Source organism: Protopterus annectens, chromosome 9.part0 (assembly GCF_019279795.1).
Source record: "Protopterus annectens isolate FY-2018-M chromosome 9.part0, PAN1.0, whole genome shotgun sequence".
Taxonomy (NCBI): domain Eukaryota; kingdom Metazoa; phylum Chordata; order Ceratodontiformes; family Protopteridae; genus Protopterus; species Protopterus annectens.
Window position 1 is genome coordinate 549201540 of NC_056743.1, and position 21315 is coordinate 549222854.

The following is a 21315-nucleotide window of genomic DNA, read 5'->3' on the forward strand; positions in this document are numbered from 1 at the left end:
ATCTCACAAACAAGGTTTCTACATCAATACTTTCCCTACATACATATGGTATATACCCAGCAAAACTTGTAGGCCCCAGTATCATAAAGTTTTGAAAACACAATATATTTCCCCACTTAGTAGAGAAAAAACATATACAGGTTAGGTCCACTGTAGTAAGACACACCTCTGTATAGGTAAAGTGTCCCTCAAACAGGGTTTCTAATTCAATATATTCCCTGCTAGCACATGGTATATATCTAATGAAACAAGTTAAAACCCAATATCATGATATTTCAAAACACTATTTTTCTCTGCTGACAGAGAAAGAAACACACATACAGGTTTAGTCCACTGACGCCAGTATATAAGGACCAGTGTTCTGAAAGACATAAGTATTAAATACCAAATTACTATATCTGAGAACCATATAGTGTCCAAAAAGATATTTAGGCCCAATTAAAAAAGACCATCCTACACTTGTTCAACACTGAAAATATACCCCAGGACTGCCCTCTGTACTACTAATGGACAGAGGCAGCTCCTAAATGCTTTATCTCATGCATAGGTGCTCTCAAATTATCTGTGGTATGAGCCCAGTTACTTTCATTAGAGGTACCATGCAGTCATCAACCATGGGATGAGTAAGGACAATTTATAACCAATTTGGATAGGTTAATTTGAGTACAAAATGGGAAACTGAGTATGTTTAAAATGGCCCACAAGGGCAATTAACCTAGTGCTTACCTATGAACCTAGCAACCTATAAATAGGTTCTACCTCTCCACCTTCCCTTTCCACTTCATTCCTTTTGACTACGTGCTACCTCCCATTCTCTTACTACCCTGCTTTCTCTATTTCCTAATTTTAGTATACTTTCCATGATGAGTATGATCTACAAGCAAAATTAATTAATCAATTTAGTCTCACTTACTCATTGTGAATTTACAATTTGTATATTGGTAGCCATTCACTGATGTTGAGGAGGAGAGCAGTTGGCATAATGGATAAGGTCTTTGCCTCCCATGCACAAGGTACAAGGCTCAATCCTGACTTGCGACCAATACCTGTTTGGAGTTTGCATGTTCTCCCTGCATCTCTGAGGGATTCCTCCCACCTATGAAAAATATGATGAGTGTTTCCATCTCAAACTCACCAAGGAATGGAGCTGTGGGCAGCAGCACAGACTCTGTATGGTGACCTATAGGGGGAAGACTTGTACAGACCAATTGCTTTGGGCATCTACTGTGGTGCACAGTATCCTCAAGATAGGAGCACATGGACCACAGCCATTTGACAGTGTAAAATATGGCTCTAGGTGATTCTGCATGTTGACTAATGTCACCATATGAGCATGGGTAGTTACCATTGATAAGTGGATTGAGGACCCGGCCTACTCCAACTTATGCCAGGGACCCATGTTAAAGGTGAGAGGCCATATGTGCCCCTATTGGCTAGTTGCTCAGCCATGGTATAGCTCTGTTCAACAAAACATGGATATAAAACCAATCAACATGCCAAACATGAATGCTACACATAATGTGAGTTCACTGACAGGATGCAGCTTGGAAGTGGATGACATGATGACATCTTATGTATCTAAGAAACAAGATGGAAGGGCACTGCACCAAAAGCCACTTGGCCTTGGATCCAGAGTCTACTACTCAAGAGGGGGGCAGGCTAGAAATGATGTGGGAATTGTAGTGTAGAGAGTCAGAGAAAGAGAGAGAGAGAGAGAGAGAGTGGCTTCAGAAGGCATTGAGGGATATCATCAGAATTAGGGACAGACTCATGGTTATCAGACTCCAGTGCAATGATAGGGCGATATTTGTAATCTCAGTCTATGCACTACAGCAGGATTGTGATAGTGATGAAAAGACTGCATTCAGGCAGCAGTTGCAGGATCTACTAGATAAAGCAGGACAACATAAATTGTTGATAATGCCTGCCTGAGTCCACATGGGTGGGGCAAAAGGAATAAAGGAGAGAACATTCTAGACTTCTGTCTAGCAAATGGCTTAATAGTAGCCAACACAAGGTTCAGAAAGACATACAGTCACAAGATCACATACAAGAGTGACCAATATGCAACTCAGGTAGACTTCCTCCTAGTAAGGAAAAGGCACTGGGATAGAATCAATGATTGTATGTAGAATCATCCCCAGTGAAACAGTCATTCCCCAGCGGTTGCCACAATCAGTTGCAAGCAGTGGAAAGGGAAGGCTCTAAGGTCAACAGAAACCAGGCTGAAGACCTGGAAGTTGACTGGAGAGAAAATACAACAGTTCAAGGAATTACTCAGGGGTCTAGCACCCCAAGAAGAGGAGGAAATAGGTGGAGTTGAAGAAGAATGGCAACGCCTCAAAACAACATGTGTGAAGACTACAGAACAGATATGTGGCCAAGTCAGGTATGAAAATAAGGTACATAATGAAAGTTTCTGACGGAATGCAGAAGTCCAGGAAGTCATCAAAAGAAAGTAGGAGTGCAGGAAAAAGTGGGAGATAGAAAAGACCCACCAGGCTAGGAAGGACTACTGTTTGGCTAAAAAGAAGCTATGAAAGGAGTTACAATAGCAAAGAATAGGGCATCAGAGGCACTCTACAACTTCAGGAAAGTAACTCAATAGGTGGAACAAAGAGACTATACCAAGTTGTATGGCAAATACAGAAAGATAAAGAAGATAGTCAGACACCTTTCATAAGGGATGCCAGCAACAACCTGCTTACCAGCCCATAGGACATCAAAGGCAGATGGAAGGAGCATTTCCAGCAGCTTCTGAATGAAGAAAACCCCATAGAAGCTATGCTTCCTCAGAAACAGCCTACAATGAGAGAGGAAGAGGACCACACCCTAGAAGAAGTAAGAACAGCACTAAGGAAAATTAAGTCAGGGAAAGCAGATGAGGTCACAGCAGATATGATAAAGATGGTGGGAGAGATGGGGAGAAATGGCTCCTGAGGGTACTCACAGCAGTGTGGAGAGAAAGGCATATCCCAGATGACTGGAGAATATGCTTACTCGTGCCACTGTACAAGAACATCCACCACTGTGGGCAGTACAGAGGCATTAAACTCCTATCACATTGCATGAAAGTTCTGGTGACGGTGACTGATAAATGGATAAGCAGAGTAGTAGAATATAAGATGGGAGATGAGCAGTTTGGATTCAGATCAGGATGCAGCACAATTGCCTTGATGTTTGCAGTGAGACAGACAGTTGTGAAGATGCTAGAAATGAGTAAAGAGTTCAACTGGGTATTCCTAGACTTGGAGAAAGCATATGACAAGGTCCCAAGAAAGCTGATCTGGGCAGTACTGCAGTGGTTTGAAGTCCCAGAAACATTAGTAGAATTAGTGCAGGCTGTGTACAAGGACCCAATAACTTAAGTATGCACAGTGTTCAGTCTCACAGAGGGGTTCCCAGTGGGAGTGGGTGTACACCAGGGACCAGTTGTGAGCCCACTGCTGTTCATATTAGTGATGGACTACATTAGAAGACAGGTTGGAGGGGAGAGATCAACAAAGTTGCTGTTTGCAGATGATGTGGCATTACAGGCAGACTCTGAGCAAGAACTCCAATGAAGTATAGATCAATGGAATGCAAACCGAAAGGCACACGGGATGAAACTAAGTACAGATAATACAATGTTGATGGCCACAAACTGGGGAAATCAGAAGAGGATGAGAACTGACATAGAAGGGAAGATAGTGGAACAGGCAAATAGCTTCAAGTATTTGGGAGGGGTGGTTGAGAAGAATGGAAGAGTCTGAATGAAGATGTCAAAGCTAGAATCAGAGGGGCTGCAGCCAAATGGCATAGAGTCTCAGGTGTAGTATATGACAGAAGAATGTCAAAGAAGCTGAAATGTAAGGTGTACAAGACAGTGGCATGACATTAATACTGTATGGTACTGAAACCTGGGCAGTAAAGGCAGAGAGAAGAAATTGTTTTTTTCTTAAAACTTGCATTTTATCTGTCTCTGGCCTAGCACTCAAGTGTGGGGTCATTTACTGCACTGTTCTAACTTGTTGATACTTGTGAACCTCTGCTTTCCTTAAAAAAACAAAAACAACAAAAAAATCTTGCTTTTTTCCCACTTTTCTGAGATTTAATATAGTTCAGTTACAGATTTGCTGTTCTGAACTGTTTGTAAGTTTCTTGGAGGCCATTGTTTGCTTGGGCTAAAGGGAAGTCTCTGTGTTCATCAGTGGCAGTGATAAACATTGAGCAGCCTGCTTGCCCCTGTGGGAGTGGTTACTGCCTTGAAACTGTAGTTTTATTGGCCATTTTGGGTCAATTCCAAATTCCTTGATCTCCCTCTCTTAAAACCCAATTGCCTCGTGGTTTTGGCATCTTTTCGGACTTGTTGGCTGTTGGTGAAGCACCCACCAAGAGGAGAAAACGCTGAGAGAAGAAAGGAGCCACTTTTGAGATTTTAAGTATTTTGCTTCAGATTATTTCTTAAGTTTTTCTGCATTGCCGCCTACTTTTGAGCATTTTCTGGCTTGTTAAACTTGATTTCTGTGTTGGTAACTGTATTTAGAACACAACCTAGAGCTGATTACTGAATTTCCTGCCTGCACTTATTTTTAAAATCTTTTTTTTTCTTAAAACTTGCATTTTATCTGTCTCTGGCCTAGCACTCAAGTGTGGGGTCATTTACTGCACTGTTCTAACTTGTTGATACTTGTGAACCTCTGCTTTCCTTAAAAAAACAAAAACAAAAAATCTTGCTTTTTTCCCACTTTTCTGAGATTTAAAAAAGTTCAGTTACAGATTTGCTGTTCTGAACTGTTTGTAAGTTTCTTGGAGGCCATTGTTTGCTTGGGCTAAAGGGAAGTCTCTGTGTTCATCAGTGGCAGTGATAAACATTGAGCAGCCTGCCTGCCCCTGTGGGAGTGGTTACTGCCTTGAAACTGTAGTTTTATTGGCCATTTTGGGTCAATTCCAAACTCCTTGATCTCCCTCTCTTAAAACCCTCTTTTGCACGGTTTTGATTGTTTTTGAGCATAGCGCAACATCGGGCAGCGCCGCCTAATTGGGTTTAAACTATTCCTGGCTCCACAAAGTCTGCTCTTCTTCCCTTAGAACTGCTCTATCTCTCAAATTAAACACCATATTCTCATTCTAATGTCCCTCACTGGTCCAAATAAGTAATCTTACAAGTTAGCACTAATAAACCATAAGCACTACTTACTCTTATACTCTCTACAATTACCTTGTCCCCTATTGGTCTGTTTTAATTCAGTTCTCTATATTACTCTAGCATGTCCAAAGGTCAGTCAATGGTTTCCTCTCCAGTCCAGCTGGTGAATCTGGGAATTTTGAGGCAATGTTACACCTGTCTCATATACACGGACAACCCTCTCCTCCTCCAAACAGGTTCAGATATATGTGAGAGATGCAACCATATAGCCAAACTGGAGGCTGAGCTCTCTCATCTCAAAACTGGTGTAACCAGTCAGGAGGAGAAGGTAACCTCACACAACACAATTCCAGTATCACATAGTCCCACCACAACAGCGAACCAAACACATAAAAACACAAAAACATACTCGGGGGCTCTAAATAAAAATCTACCTAAGCAACAGAGACTTCCAAAGCAGACATCCAAGCAAACGCTACCCCAAAACAAAACACGTACAACACATAGCACATAAAGTCAGTGTGCCAAGCAGTCACAGCCCTTAAGGCTGAATAACACACCTGATACTCTTGTAATAGGTGACTCTATTGTCAGACACACTGACATCCCGCTCACCAGGCTGAATAAAGAGAAGGTCACAGTGAGCTGCCTGTCGGGCGCTAGGATCCACCACATAACGCAAGCACTCAGGTCACTCCAAAGTAAATACAAATATGACTCAGTCATTGTACATGCTGGCATGAATGACCTGAGACGTACCTCCCTCGACTACATGAAAAGAGACATAGAGGAGCTCTCTGATCATGTAGCCCAGGCCAGTATGACCCTGACCTTGAGCAGCATCTTACCCTCACCTAGAATGATGCCACAGTATAAAGACAAAATGATCGATTTTAACAATTGGCTAAAATTTTGGTGTCATTCAAAGGGGATCCAGTGTCTGTCAGCCTGGGATGACATGCTCGACAAGCTACGTTGCTTCGCTAGGGACAGCTTGCACCTGTCACCCCTGGGCTTTCGGATATTGGCAAAGGCTCTTGCCACCCCCATAGTGCCTTTTTTAGGCAAGGCTCAAAAGTCAAACCCACCTCCATAGACAGCACAAGGAACAAGAAACTAAGGGTAATGCTGCTAAACACCAGAAGTCTTAACCTCAAGATGCATGCACTCGAAGCTCTCCTCAGTATGGAGAACATTGATATCTGTGCAGTGACAGAAACCTGGTTCAAGGCTCTAGAGAGCACCCCAGCACTACCAGGTTATACCTCATATCATGCTTTTCGGCCCCAAAACCCGGACCGAACCACAAAAGGAGGGGGAGTTTCCATATTTATCAAGGATATCCACACCTCCAGGTTAGTGGCATTGCACAAAGTATCGGAGACCATCCACGTGCAACTGACAGTGGGCAAGACTGCTTTTCAGTTTATAGCATCCTACAGACCACCCTCTCAAAGTCAGGAATCCCACTCGGCTTTCTTGAAAACATTGGAGAACATGAAGATCTCTCCAAACACCATTATATTGGGTGACTTCAACTACCCAAACATAGACTGGGAGCATTACTCAAGCCCCAGCACCTTAGCCCAAAGGTTCCTGGAATTTATAAACTCAAATGCTATGGAACAACTAGTCACCACTCCCACAAGAAGGGAAAACATACTAGATCTGATCATTACCAACATGGGGACTCTATGCTCCATACCAGAAGTATATCCCTCATTGGTAAGATCAGACCATAAATTAATTTCACTGGATATCCACATCCCGACCCCACCCCAGCCCAGAAAACCACAGTGAAAAACTTCTCAAAAGCGAACTTCACACTTCTCAAAACTGAAGTGGAATCCTTCAAAGCCCCAGGGCCAGTGGAAACTACGGCCCAAACTGCAGAATCCTATATAAATGCATTCTACGGACATCTCCAGGAATGCATGGATCATGCTATCCCAAACAAAATCAAGACCCAATCATCCAAAGGCAGGCATCCAGTCTGGTGGACCCCAGCCATAAATAAACTGTACAACAGAAGGAGGAAGCTACTACATGATAGAGCAAAATCCCTAAAAGGGAAGGCATCTCTGATCAGTACTAGCAAAAAATTACGATCCCTCATAAAATCCTCCAAGGCCAGCTTCAAGAGAAAAATTGTACAGGACACTAAAGACAATCATAAGGCTTTTTTCAGTTATGTTAGGAACCTGGGATGCAACTCCCAGACTTGTTCTGAGTTGATTCTAAATGACAAAAAATACACTGAACCCACAGACATCGCCAATATTCTGGCAGACAGGTTCAGTGCAAACTTCCCCAAAAGAGCAAGTATCTATCCCGGCAGAGTACAGCCTCCCAAACATCTCTAATGCTCAGGTGAAGGCCGCCCTCTCCAAAGCAAAAAACACTGCTTCCATGGGACCAGATGGTGTCCCGGGTTGCGTCCTACATGAACTCCAAGAAGAACTAATCCCTCAAGTAAAACTGCTGTACAATCTCAGCCTCACTACAGGATATGTGCCCAAAGAATGGCATACAGCAACAGTGGTCCCACTCCACAAAGGTGGCGCCTCTGCGGACCCTGGAAACTATCGCCCCATAAGCCTGACTAGCCTAGTCTGCAAGGCTATGGAGAGGATCATCATGGAACTCATAAACAAAGACATTGGGGACCTACAGACACTAGATCCTACCCAATTTGGCTTTGTCAAGAGCAGATCCTGCCTTTTGAACCTGGTTGACTTATTCAAAACAGTCACCAAGGCCATAGATGAAGGGAAGGTAGTCCACACAGCCTATCTGGACCTCGCAAAGGCATTTGACAAAATACCCCACTCGGGCATCATAGATAAGCTATCCAGCCTAAATATAAACCCCTATGTCACAAGATGGGTCACAAACTGGCTCAAAGACAGAACCCACAGAGTCAGAGTTGCTGGAGCCATGTCAGACTCGAAACCGGTCACAAGTGGCGTTCCATAAGGTTCTGTCCTGGGACCGCTCTTGTTCGGTATTTACTTTTCTGAGGTACAGGCCAACATGGGAGGACTATGGCTCACCAAGTTCGCAGATGACTGCAAACTGGGCACCATAATCAACTCTCCAGCTGACACAAACATCCTTCAAAAAGGTCTCGCAGAGACGGATAACTGGTGCCAGAGCCATGGTCTAAAGCTAAATGCCAAAAAGTGTATAGTCATACCCTTTGGCAAAAACAATGTGCCCACAAATTACCACATAGGTGGTAACCCATTAAGTACAGAGAAAGTAATTAGGGATCTGGGGACCCAAGTTGATAGCAATCTCTCCTTTGACAACCACATTGCCAAAGTGGTTAGAAAGACCTTCTACATAGACCACCTCATCACGAAAGGATTCATATCTAGATCAAGAGAGGTAATCATGCCCCTTTATTCATCCCTCATCAGGCCCATCATAGAATACAATGCCCCCTTTGGGATGTACCTTACCCGACACCTGCAGCAATTAGAAAGACCCCAAAAGTACCTCACCAGGAGGATCAAGGGACTCAAACAGATGCCATATGCTGCTCGGTTAAAAAAACTCCAGCTCTACTCAGTTGCATACCGCCTACTTCGAGGTGATCTATGCCTGACATATAAAGCTATGTCCAACCCAGAATTAATGGACATGCTCCACCTCAGTAAATCTAAATCCCTTAGAGCCACGTGCTCGAGGGACTTGAACCTCAGCACAGAAATAAATAGAACATGCTGGAGGGACAGATTCATAACCCAGAGGCTCCCTTCCCTCTGGAACAGAATTCCAATTCATGTTAGGCAGAGCACCTCACTGACTCTCTTCAAGAAGAATCTTGATGAGTGGATGGGGGATCATAGGTTTGTCCCTGGGATTACTTCTGTATCACTATTAGACAGAGGCACAGTAAACTAAACTTTAAAAAGGGCACAGTATACTCAAATCAAGGGGTGGCGTAAGCCAAACACAATCGGGCTAGGCTTATAAATGCCCCAGGGCAGATAGCCTAGTATGAACCTATGAACCTATAAGAAGAAGCTAGAGGTGATGGAAATGAAGTGCCTGAGAAAGGTGATAGGATGCACTCTGTGGGACACACAAAGAAATGAGGACATAAGATCAGAAGCCAAAGTAGCTCCAATTGTGGAAAAGATCAAAGAGAACAGATTACGTTGGTTTGGGCACATGTGCAGAAAAGCAGAAGACAATCTGGTGAAGAAGTTTTGGGACAAAAAGGAAGAAGGTATGAGGAGACAAGGATGTCCAGCAAAGAGGTGGATGGATTGTGTGAAAGATCTGTGACAGTCAGGCATGATTGTTGAAGAAGGTAGGCATGTGGCATTGAACTGAGAGAGATGTCAACAGTTAATATGATTCCCCAGCCCCATGTAGAAAATAGGAAAAGGGGGTATGATGATGATGGTGATGATTCATTGATGTTGTTATATTGCTAACTAGTGTTTTGTTAATATTGTTAATTTCTTTTAAGTTTGTTAAAATGTTGTTTAAATTATATTTTTTGTTTTTGTGGTGGAGATTTTCTCCCCAGGCTTCTGTTGAAAATCAGTTTCCTCCCAGTCGGACTATACAGGTAAACAAAAATAAATAAATAAATAACTACCATACAACTGGCACAACCCAAATTGACGTAGCTCCAAAAAGGTATAGTCCTTCTTCCTTTCTAGTGCTTAGTTCTGAAGCCAAGCAACCACAAACCTTTTTCAGCTAAAATATGCTTCTGTACTTAACCCTTTTGCTGCATTGGCATGAAGGTGTAAACCATTCAAAGACACACAGTCATCCTGCTGCATTGTCATGCCATTAAAATGAGCCAGAAACTCGCCACTAATCAAGAAATCTTCATTAACTATCTTGGTCACAAGTGTTAATGATTATGGTCTTTTTTAATCCATTCTCAAAAGGATCTTTTGTATGCTCTACCTGGCCCTATTGCTCTAGGAAGCACATTAGGTTGAAACGGGTAGTTTTGATGAACATAAAATGATCAAAGAAAGCTTGTCTAAACTACTTTGGTGACAGTGGAGTTTTTCTTTTTCTCCATTGGTATATATAAGTTATGGCTTGGGGTATCCCCCATATGGAGGGGCAAAAAAAAAACTTTCCTCTGAATGTTCGATGAAGGCAGTTTCAGTGAACATGTTTTGATTTTTTACGCTGTCAAAACTGCCTATGATAACTTGACATGATTCCTTGCTTTGTAAGCAAAGTTCAACAAACACAACATCCATTGCATCTTTTATTTGGACTTCAGATTCACCCAAACAATCATCAGTTCTTTCTCCTTCACTTTCCCAATATTATCTTCTGGTAGACATCTCCTGCTAAGCCCGGAAATGTAAACATCTTCACTAGGCTTTCCTGTTTATCCAGTCATATGTGCTGATGGCACTACTAACTCACTGTACAAATCTAAAAAAAAAAAAACTGTGTTCCAAATTTAATTCCATCCTGATCTTCCCCAACCAGAAGAGATTCATCAAAATACTGAACAAATGATTACCCTTGAGTTTACTAATCTGTTGAAGAGTATCATAAACTATCACACCTCTGATGGACACAGCCTTGTTAAAATCAAATCTCCCTTTTAAACACATGACTAACAGTAGCCAATCTTCTTCCTAAAAGGGAAGCAATGGAAGGCCATTTTAATATCTATCTTCCCTAATCAAGGATCATTAAAAGAACCGATGACTTTAACTTCATCATCCAGGGATGCATTCTGTACCCTCACTGATCTTTATCATTGCAATTATTCAAAAAACTCCCTTCTGGGAAAGAAAGTTGATGAATAAGGTGATATTCATCCAGCCTTTTCTTGGAAACCAGCCCCAGTAGTAACAGCCTGTATCTACTGAATCTTGATGACCCAAAGGAACTAATATTCTAACTGCCTGCACTACCTTATCCAGTAATGTCAGCACAATTTCTCTCTTGCTTTTAAAATATGTAAGTTGCAACTTATCTATTGACAACCTTTAAATGATAACTTATTGGGAAACCCAAGTAGCAAAACCATTTAATAACCCTCTCAGTTGCCTCCTTATTCAGGTAATGTCCCAGCCATATGTGTAGAATTTCAACCTCAGTTGGCCTGCCAGCCTCCATGAAAAGGTAGCAATCAACTGTGTCCCCTAAAATTACACTTTCTTATGGCTTCCTTCTCAGCTCATGTTCGGACATTACCCCCTTCCTGCACCATGAGCATAGCACATGGTCACTTTGACTCCCTTCCTCCTGCCAACACCTAACTCAACTGGGCATGTCTCTATTAACGGACAAAACTACAAGCTGACCTTGAATAACTACTCAGGAAAAGGTGGGTATAGCTGATCCTTCTTCTTTATTAAATCTAGGTGACACTCCCAGCATCACCTATCATAGTCCTTCAAGCTGGCCATGAGCATCCATCCAGAAATATTGGATCTAGCTGATTGCTCATCTTATGACACCTCTGCACTACCTGTCATAGGCCCTAGCCAAGTATTTGCATGTCTGTTCTCCCAGTGCAATGATCTGTGCCTCATTTATCAAAAAAAATACGCCAAAAAGAAAGGCTTGGTTCTGTTCTTTCTGTAGGATAACTATGATCAGGTAAACAAAACCCAACAGCTGGTCATCCCTTGACTTCACCCTAAACTCATGGGTCACCTTTTACCTAAAGCCAGTAAAGCTGCTATCAAATCCAGATATGCCAGGACTTCTATTTCCATGATCCTTTACTCACTGCCAGCATTTCAAATAAATCTGTATTCACCCACACCAAATCTTCTCTTTCACTGTTGTAAGAGTACGGAGCATAATAAGTTATCCTTCACCTTTCCAACAAAAGGGACTGCACATTCTGCAAGCACAAGGGTTCATTACACTCACATTGGTTTTCTCCTACCACAGAGCTAGACAGCTAGACAGGAAGGAAAGGAACAGAAAACTGTGAAAACTCTGATGCAGTCAGTGTTGAGGAGTGATAGGCCAATGAGTTTCCATATGACAAAACAACAGATGACACAGGATGAAATTGAAGAGAATGTGCCACAAGAAGATGTTATAGAACTTTCTATAGAATCCCCGCAGGAAATGGAAAACAAGGGATGTGCCCTCAGTATGGAAGAAAAGGAGTTAAGAGAAGAGTTGCTTGATTTAATAGACAAAGACAGATATATCAAGATCAATGAGAAAAATAGACTGCAGAAGGTTAATAAAACCCCAAAAGTCAGAAGCATTATAAAACAAAGGAACACTGTAATTAGGACTGTCCATAGAGATCCATGCGATATAACAGAAGTAAACAGAATATATTACTGTGCTGCTAAATTAATAACTGATAAAATTCTACCACAGGAACATAGGGTAGCGAGGGAAAAGGGGGGCGAAAGCGAATACCATCATGGAAATATCGAACAGAGAAAACTATAAAGCAGCTAAGACAAGAAGTGTCATTGCTAGAAGATTATAGAAGAGGGAACAGATCAACAAAAATATTAAGAAAGATAGATGTGATAAAAGCAATGTGCAGTATTAGAACAGACCAGTATCTATTATGCACTACTGGAGATAACAAACTAAAAATTTCAAAACAGGCGGAAAGACTCAGAAGATACAAAGATAAATATAAGGGAAAAGAACAAAATAAGCAATTTACTGATGACCCCAAAAAGTTTTATAGAAAATTGGGAATTAAGGTAAAAGGAATTTATAGACCGCCGAAAAAAGAGGAAGTAGATACATTTTGGAGAAGTATCTATGAAGATCCTGTGGAACATAACAAAGATGCTAAATGAATAGAAGAAGTCAAAGAAGGAATAAGAAGTTTAAAGGTACAGGATATGAAATGAGATGAAATAACTGCCAGAGAGATTGAAACAAAGTTGAGAAAAGCCTCTAATTGGAAAACCCCAGGCCCAGATGCAGTACCTAACTTTTGGCTTAAAGTATTTACATGAGGATCTAGCCATGAGTAAGAACTATGTACATGCACACCCTAAACAGACACCGCACTGGTTAACAACAGGAAAAACAATGCTCTTACTTAAGAGTGAACCTGCAAGCTACCCTAAAAATTATAGACCAATAACTTGTCTTCCAACAACGTATAAACTACACACGGGGATTGACACCGACAGAGTTTATAGTCATTTAGAAGAAAACTCAATTATGGCAGTATAACAAAAGGGCAATAAAAGAAAGTCATATGGAACAAAGGATCATTTGTTGTTAAATAAAGTTATAGTGGAGAACTGTAAGAAAGGGAAGAATCTAAGTATGGCATGGATTGACTATAAAAAAGCATTTGATAGTATCCCACATTCATGGATAAAAGAGTGCTTAAAAATGTATAAGGTACATCCTACAGTGATTGATCACATTACAGTAACCATGAAACAGAGGCAGACCACTTTGCAATTAAGCCATGATAAAGGACAGATTATTATCCCAGGGATAAAAATCCAAACGGGGATATTCCAGAGTACCTCCCTGTCGCCGTTGCTATTTTGCCTTGCCATTAATCCATTAAGCTGTTTACTTAACAGCTTAGGTCATGGCTATGACCTGGTCATGGCTGGTGAATCTGGGAATCTTGAGGCAATGTTACAACTGCCTCATGTACACAGACAACCCTCTCCTCCTCCCAACAAATTCCAACACATGTGAGAGATGCAACCATATAGCCAAACTGGAGGCTAAGCTCTCTCAACTAAGTACTGGCGTAACCAGTCAGGAGGAGAAGGAAACCACACTCACTACAATTCCAGTCTCACATAGACCTACAACGACAGCAAACCAAACACATAAACACACAAAAACATACTCAGAGGCTCTAAATAAAAATCTGCCTAAGCAGCAGAGACCTCCAAAGCAGACACCCAAGCAACCGATACCCCAAAACAAAACACGTGCAACACATAGCTCACAAAGCCAGTGTGCCGAACAGTCACAGCCCTTAAGGCTAAACAACACACCTGATACACTTGTAATAGGTGACTATCATCAGGCACACTGATGTCCCGCTCACCAGGCTGAACAAGGAGAAGGTCACGGTGAGCTGCCTGTCTGGCGCTAGGATCTGCCACATAACACACGCACTCAGGTCACTCCAAGGCAAGTACAAATATGACTCAGTCATTGTCCATGCTGGTGTGAATGACCTGAGATGTACCTCCCTGGACTACATGAAAAGAGACATAGAGGAGCTCTCTGAGCATGTAGCCCAGGCCGGTATGACCCTGACCTTGAGTAGCATCTTACCCTCACCAAGAATGATGCCACAATATGAAGACAAGATGATCAATTTCAACAATTGGCTTAAGTATTGGTGTCATTCAAAGGGGATCCAATGCCTGTCAGCCTGGGATGACATGCTCAATAAGCCACGATGCTTCACTAGGGACGGCTTGCACCTGTCACCCCTGGGCTTTCGGATATTGGCAAAGGCTCTTGCTACCCCCATAGTGCCTTTTTTAGGCAGGGCTCAAAAGACAAACCCACCTCCATAGGTATCACAAGGGATAAGAAACTAAGAGTAATACTACTCAACGCCAGAAGTCTAAACCTCAAGATGCACGCACTCGAAACTCTCCTTAGCATGGAGAACATCGATATCTGTGCAGTAACAGAAACCTGGTTCAAGGCTCCCGAGAGCACCCCAGCACTACCAGGTTATACCTCATACCATGCTTTTTGGCCCCAAAACTTGGACCAAACCACAAAAGGAGGGGAGTATCAATATTCCAAAGATACCCACACCTCCAGGTTGGTGGCACAGCACGAAGCATCAGAGACTATCCATATGCAACTAACAGTGGGTAAAACTGCCTTCCAGTTTATAGCCTTCTACAGACCACCCTCCCAAACCCAGGAACCCCACTCGGCCTTCCTGAGAACACTGGGAAATATGAAGGTCTCTCCAAACACCATTATATTGGGCGACTTCAACTTCCCAAACATAGACTGGGAGCATTACTCTAGCTCCAACACCCTAGCCCAAAGGTTCCTAGAATTTATAAACTCAAATGCTATGGAACAACTTGTTACCACTCCCACAAGAGCGGAAAACATACTGGACCTGATCCTCACCAACATGGGGACTCTCTGCTCCAGACCAGAAGTGTATCCCTCACTGGTAAGATCAGACAATAAACTAATCTCACTGGATATTCACATCCCGACCCCACCCCCTGCCCAGAAAACCACAGTGAAAAACTTCTCTAAAGCAAATTTCACACTCCTCAAAACCGAGGTGGAGTCCTTCAAAGCCCCCGGGCCTGTGGAAAATATGGCCCAGACTGCAGAATCCTTTATAAACGCATTCTATGAACACCTTCAGGAATGCATGGATCATGCAATCCCAAATAAAATCAAGACCCAATCCTCCAAAGGCAGACGTCCTGTCTGGTGGACCCCAGCCATAAACAAACTATACAATAGAAGGAGGAAGCTACTACATGATAGAGCAAAATCCCAGCCATAAACAAACTATACAATAGAAGGAGGAAGCTACTACATGACAGAGCAAAATCCCAAAAAGGGAAGGCGTCTCTGATCAGTATTAGCAAAAAACTATGGGCACTCATAAAATCTTCTAAGGACAGCTTCGAGAGAAAAATTGCACAGGACACTAAGGATAATCACAAGGCTTTCTTTAGTTATGTTAGGAACCTGGGTGGGAATTCCCAGATATGCTCAGAATTAGTCCAAAATGACAAAAAATACACCAAACCCACAGACATTACCAACATCCTAGCTGACAGGTTCAGCGCAAACTTCTCCCCCCTCCCCACCAAAAGGGCTAATATCTATCCCAGCAGAGTGCTGCCCCCCTGACATCTCAGATGCTCAGGTAAGAGCCGCCCTCTCCAAAGCAAAAAACACAGCATCAATGGGACCAGATGGTGTCCCGGGCTGCGTCCTACATGAACTCCAAGAAGAGCTAAACCCAAACATAAAACTACTGTTCAATCTCAGCCTTACTACAGGATATGTACCCAAAGAGTGGCGTACAGCAACAGTGGTCCCTCTCCACAAAGGTGGTGCCTCAATGGATCCTGGAAACTATCGCCCCATAAGCCTGACTAGCTTGGTCTGCAAAGCTATGGAGAGGATCATCAAGATATTGGGGACCTACAGACACTGGATCCTACCCAGTTCGGCTTTGTTAAGGGCAGATCCTGCCTCTTAAACCTGGTTGATTTCTTTGAAACAGTCACCAAGGCCATTAACGAGGGAAGGTGATCCACACAGCCTACCTGGACCTTGCAAAAGCCTTCGATACAATACCCAACTCGGGCATTATAGATAAGCTCACCAGCTTAAATATAAACCCCTATGTCACTATATGGGTTGCAAACTGGCTCAACGACAGAACCCACGTGGTTAGAATTGCTGGAGCCATGTCAGACTCCAAACCAGTTACAAGTGGTGTCCCACAAGGCTCAGTCCTGAGACCTCTCTTGTTCGGTATATATTTCTCGGAGGTACAGGCAAACATGGAAGGACTGTGGCTGACCAAGTTTGCAGATGACTGCAAACTGGGCACCATAATTGACTCTCCAGCCGACACAAGCATCCTCCAAAAGGGCCTCATAGAAACAGACAACTGGTGCCAGAGCCATGGCCTCAAGCTAAACACCAAAAAGTGTATAGTCATCCCCTTTGGCAAAAACAAAGTGCCCACAAATTACCACATAGGTGGTAATCCATTAAGTACAGAAGAAGTAATTAGGGACCTGGGGACCCAAGTTGATAGCAATCTCTCATTTGACAACCACGTGGCCAAAGTGGTTAGAAAAACATTTTATATAGCCCACCTAATCATGAAGGAATTCACATCTAGATCAGGGGAGGTCATCGTGCCTCTTTACTCATCCCTCATCAGGCCCATAATTGAGTACAATGCCCCTTTTGGGATGTACCTTACCAAACACCTGCAGCAACTGGAAAGACCCCAAAAGTACCTCACGAAGAGAATCAAAGGGCTCAAACAGATGCCATATGCTGCCCGGTTAAAGAAACTCCAGCTCTACTCAGTGGCATACCGCCTTCTCAGAGGCGATCTGTGCCTGACGTATAAAGCCATGTCCAACCCGGAATTAATGGACATGCTGCACCTCAGAAAATCCAAATCCCATCGAGCTATGCGCTCAAGAGACTTGAACCTCAGCACTGAAATAAATAGGACATGCTGGAGGGACAGATTCATAACCCAGAGGCTCCCTTCACTCTAGAATAAAATCCCAGTCCAGGTTAGGCAGAGTCCCTCATTGACTCTCTTCAAGAGGAATCTTAATGAGTGGATGGGAGATCGTAGGTTTATCCCGGGTATCACTTCTGTGTCACTGTTAGACAGAGGCACAGTATACTAACCTCGAAAAAGGGCATAGCAAAATTAATTTAAAATGGGTGGCGAAAGTCAAACACACTCTGGCTAGCCTTATAAATGCCCTAGGGCAGATAGCCTAGTATGAACCTATGAACCTATAATTTGGCTTCTAGAAAACAACAAAGTCTAATGACTTCTCATATTCTCTTTTGTCGATGATTTAAATTGTATAGCTTATCAGATGAGGAATTGAAAGCATGTTAGTCTTGACAAATTTGCAAAAGCAACATTTTAAAAAGGAAAATTGCAGCACTAGGAAAACATCAGTTTGGGGCAAGAATGTGATATAAAAGAACTTGAGCAAGAGGTGTGTATAAATACTTGGGAATTGATGAAGGATCAGCAATAAAACATGAACAAATGCGACTAAAGCTTAGTAAGGAGTACTTTAGAAGACTTAAATTAATCCTGAAAACAGCATTGACACCTAGGAATAAGATCCAAGCTATAAATCAATTTGCTCTTCCTATCCTAACTTATAGTTTTGGAGTGATTGACTGGCCCCAAAAAGTGTTGGAGAAATTGGATATTAAAACAAGAAGGATGCCTCATGCTCACCAAATGATTTATAAACATCAGTGTATGCCAAGATTATATATTCCCCGTTCTGAAGGAGGGATGGGCCTCCTTGAAATTGATTACATGTATAGATCTACAATCATGGGACTCTACACATATGTACTGACCTTACAAGATCCAAATGTGATGAAAGTTTTGAAACATGAGGAGAATAAATCTAAGATGACATCTCTGCTTAATTTAGCAGAAGCATATCGACGTCAAGCAGGAATGGAAATCAAACCAGAAGTGGATAAAAATCAGGCAGCAACTGAATGTGCTAAAAATCAAAAGAAAGAATATAAGGTAAAGGATCAGATGAGAAGGCAAGAAATGTGGAAAAACATAAATATGGTTTCAAGTATAGAAAACTTCTGGAAGAACCTCTTGTTGATCAAGAATAAACTCAGGAATGGTTAAACAGAGGTGAATTTACATCACAAAATGAAAGGTTAATATTGGCAGCCCAAGATAGTGGGCTACGTACACATTGGTTTACTAAGTCCATTGAACATATGGGAGAAACAAATAGATGTAGGTTTTATGGAACCGAATTGGAAACAGTCACACACCTTATTGCTGGTTGCAACTCTCTTATGGCAGAGGGACTGTATACTGAAAGGCATAATAATGTGGCGAGATTGTTACATTGGAGATTATGCAAACATTATGGTATCAAAGTGGCTGAAAAGCACTGGAAACATCAGCCGCAGAGAATCATAGAAAATTATGAAGTTTACATCACATGAGATCACGCAATACCAACAGTCCAAAAGATAGATGCTAGAAAGCCGGATATAGTGGTCCAAGAAAGATACCCAGACAGTTCCAATAGTAGTAGGAGCAACTGGTCTTATAAAAAAGAATTTACAGTTGTATTTAGATATGTTACCAATTCATGTAACACAGTACAAATTGCAGAAGGAGTCATTACTGGGCACATTGCGGGTGCTGCGAAGAGCACTTTTGGCTAACATCAAAGAGTGAAACAATACTAATTTCATGAACTTTAATCATACTTTGACTTAGGAATGGGGTCCATTCCCATCATGGTATTAGAAACCCAAAAGACTTGGAGAAATTAAAACCACAGACCTGACCTGCCTTTAGAGGCATACGAAGAAACTTCCCACCCCTATTAACAGTCCCCGTTCCTCTAAGCTAACATCCTGTTCCCTTTCAGTTTGCCCATTTGTTGATGAGAGAAACAGTTACAGACCACTTGCCTTTAACACTTTTTGTAACTTTACTCTACCTTTCACATCAAATGCAGGCAGTACCTACCTAAAGTACTCACCTGCTAGCTGATTAATTCAGTATGCAAAATAAACTCATAAACATTACCTGTGGCCCATGTGGTGGGCTAAGGCTCCAATGGCATCTCTGCACTGGTTCCATCACTGTCTTCACCACCCCCATACACCATTATTGCATATCCTTGTACTACCTTCGGACCTCTTGACTTTTTTTTCCTCTACACCTCCATTTTTTGCCTGCAGTTGGCCTGCAGCATCCTGTCTGAAATGCAATGATTTGCTGTTATCTTACCAAGTTCTTTACGACTGCCATCCGGCAAAAAGAAAAACACAAGAAGAGCAATCTGAAATGTACAAACCCCCTCACTCATTACCCACCCCAAAATACCTGCCCGAACACACCCAAGCCCAGATCCAAACTCTCCAGTACTGATAAAAAATGGAGGTCCCAATGACATTGCAGAACAAAAGATATAAAGTACCTATACTTAAGTGAAGAAATTTATAACCTTACTGGCCTAGTCCAAATTCACCATGCCTTACTGTTAGAATAATAGGATTTGTCTTAAAATGCATTGCTATAGCTCTCAAACTTCCATTTACAAAATATAGAACATTAGCTCTCATAGTATGGAAAAAATGGGAAAAATAGGTTCATAGGTTCATAGGTAGGTACTAGGCTATCTGCCCAAGGGCCTACACAAGCCTAGCCAACAAGGTTCCCTGGCTTACGCCACCCACAAAAGTTATTTTCCTGTGCCACTGTTGAGCAGAGGCACAGAAGTGATCCCCGGGGTGTATTTCCTATTTCCCATCCACTCATCAAGATTTTTCTTAAAGAGTGCTAATGAAGAATTTCTTGACATAGATGGGTAGCCTGTTCCAGAGTATGGGAAGTCTCTGTGATAGGAATCTATCCCTCCAGCATGTCCTGTTTATTGTGGTGACAAGGTTTAGGTCCCTAGAGCGTGTAGCTCGGAGGGATTGGGATTTCTTTAGGTGTAGCATGTCCAACAGCTCTGGGTTTGATATAGCTTTATATGTTAGGCAGAGATCACCTCTGAGTAGGCGATATGCTATGGAGTAAAGCTGGAGTTTTTTGAGGCGGTCAGTGTAGGGCATTTGTTTGAGTCCAGTAATCCTCTTTGTGAGGTACTTCTGTGGCCTTTCCAGCTGCTGCAGATGTCTTGTGAGGTACATTCCAAAAGGGGCATTGTATTCTATAGTGGGTCTAATGAGTGTCGAGTAGAGGGGAATGATGACCTCTTTTTTCCTGGATGAGAACCCTTTTATGATGAGGTGTGCCACGTAGAAGGACTTCGTGATTACTGTGGCGATGTGACTATCAAAATGTAGAATATTTACTAAAAACTTCAACTAGGAAGCTCTCAGAATGGATAAAATGTTGCTGTTTTATGCCTACAATAAGTTCTTTTGATGAAGTCATATGATTCAGTATTATTTATCATAGATATTTGATAAACAACTTCTTAACAAAGAATGAGTGACAAAGACTTTCAATGTGAAGCAGCAGTAGATTTAATACTTGAAATGAAGAATGTTCCTGTTAATGAGATACAGCTGAGAGACGTGCATTATTGAAAGTTATGATGTCTAACACACAAATACGAACCTAATTCTATACCTTTCAGGGAACAGACTGAATTTTGCAGCAAATTTTATGCATTCTGCAAGATTCTGGACAACTGAAAGGTGAGAACCCTGCAGCTAAGGTATGAGACTATGTCCTGACTGTTGACATCCTTACCCTTCCCCCCACCATGCCTCGCATGTGGGGTTCCATTGTTCTTTTGGTGAGTAACCACTGCCACCCACCACCTTCACCTGCCTGCAGGCATCCCCATTGCCCCATCCTGATATCGGACTACGTCAACAACCATAAGACTTCCCTGTCAGTCTTCTGATAAGCCTTCCAGCCATGCAGAATAAACATGCTCATACAGTGTAGCCTTACAATTGAAAAA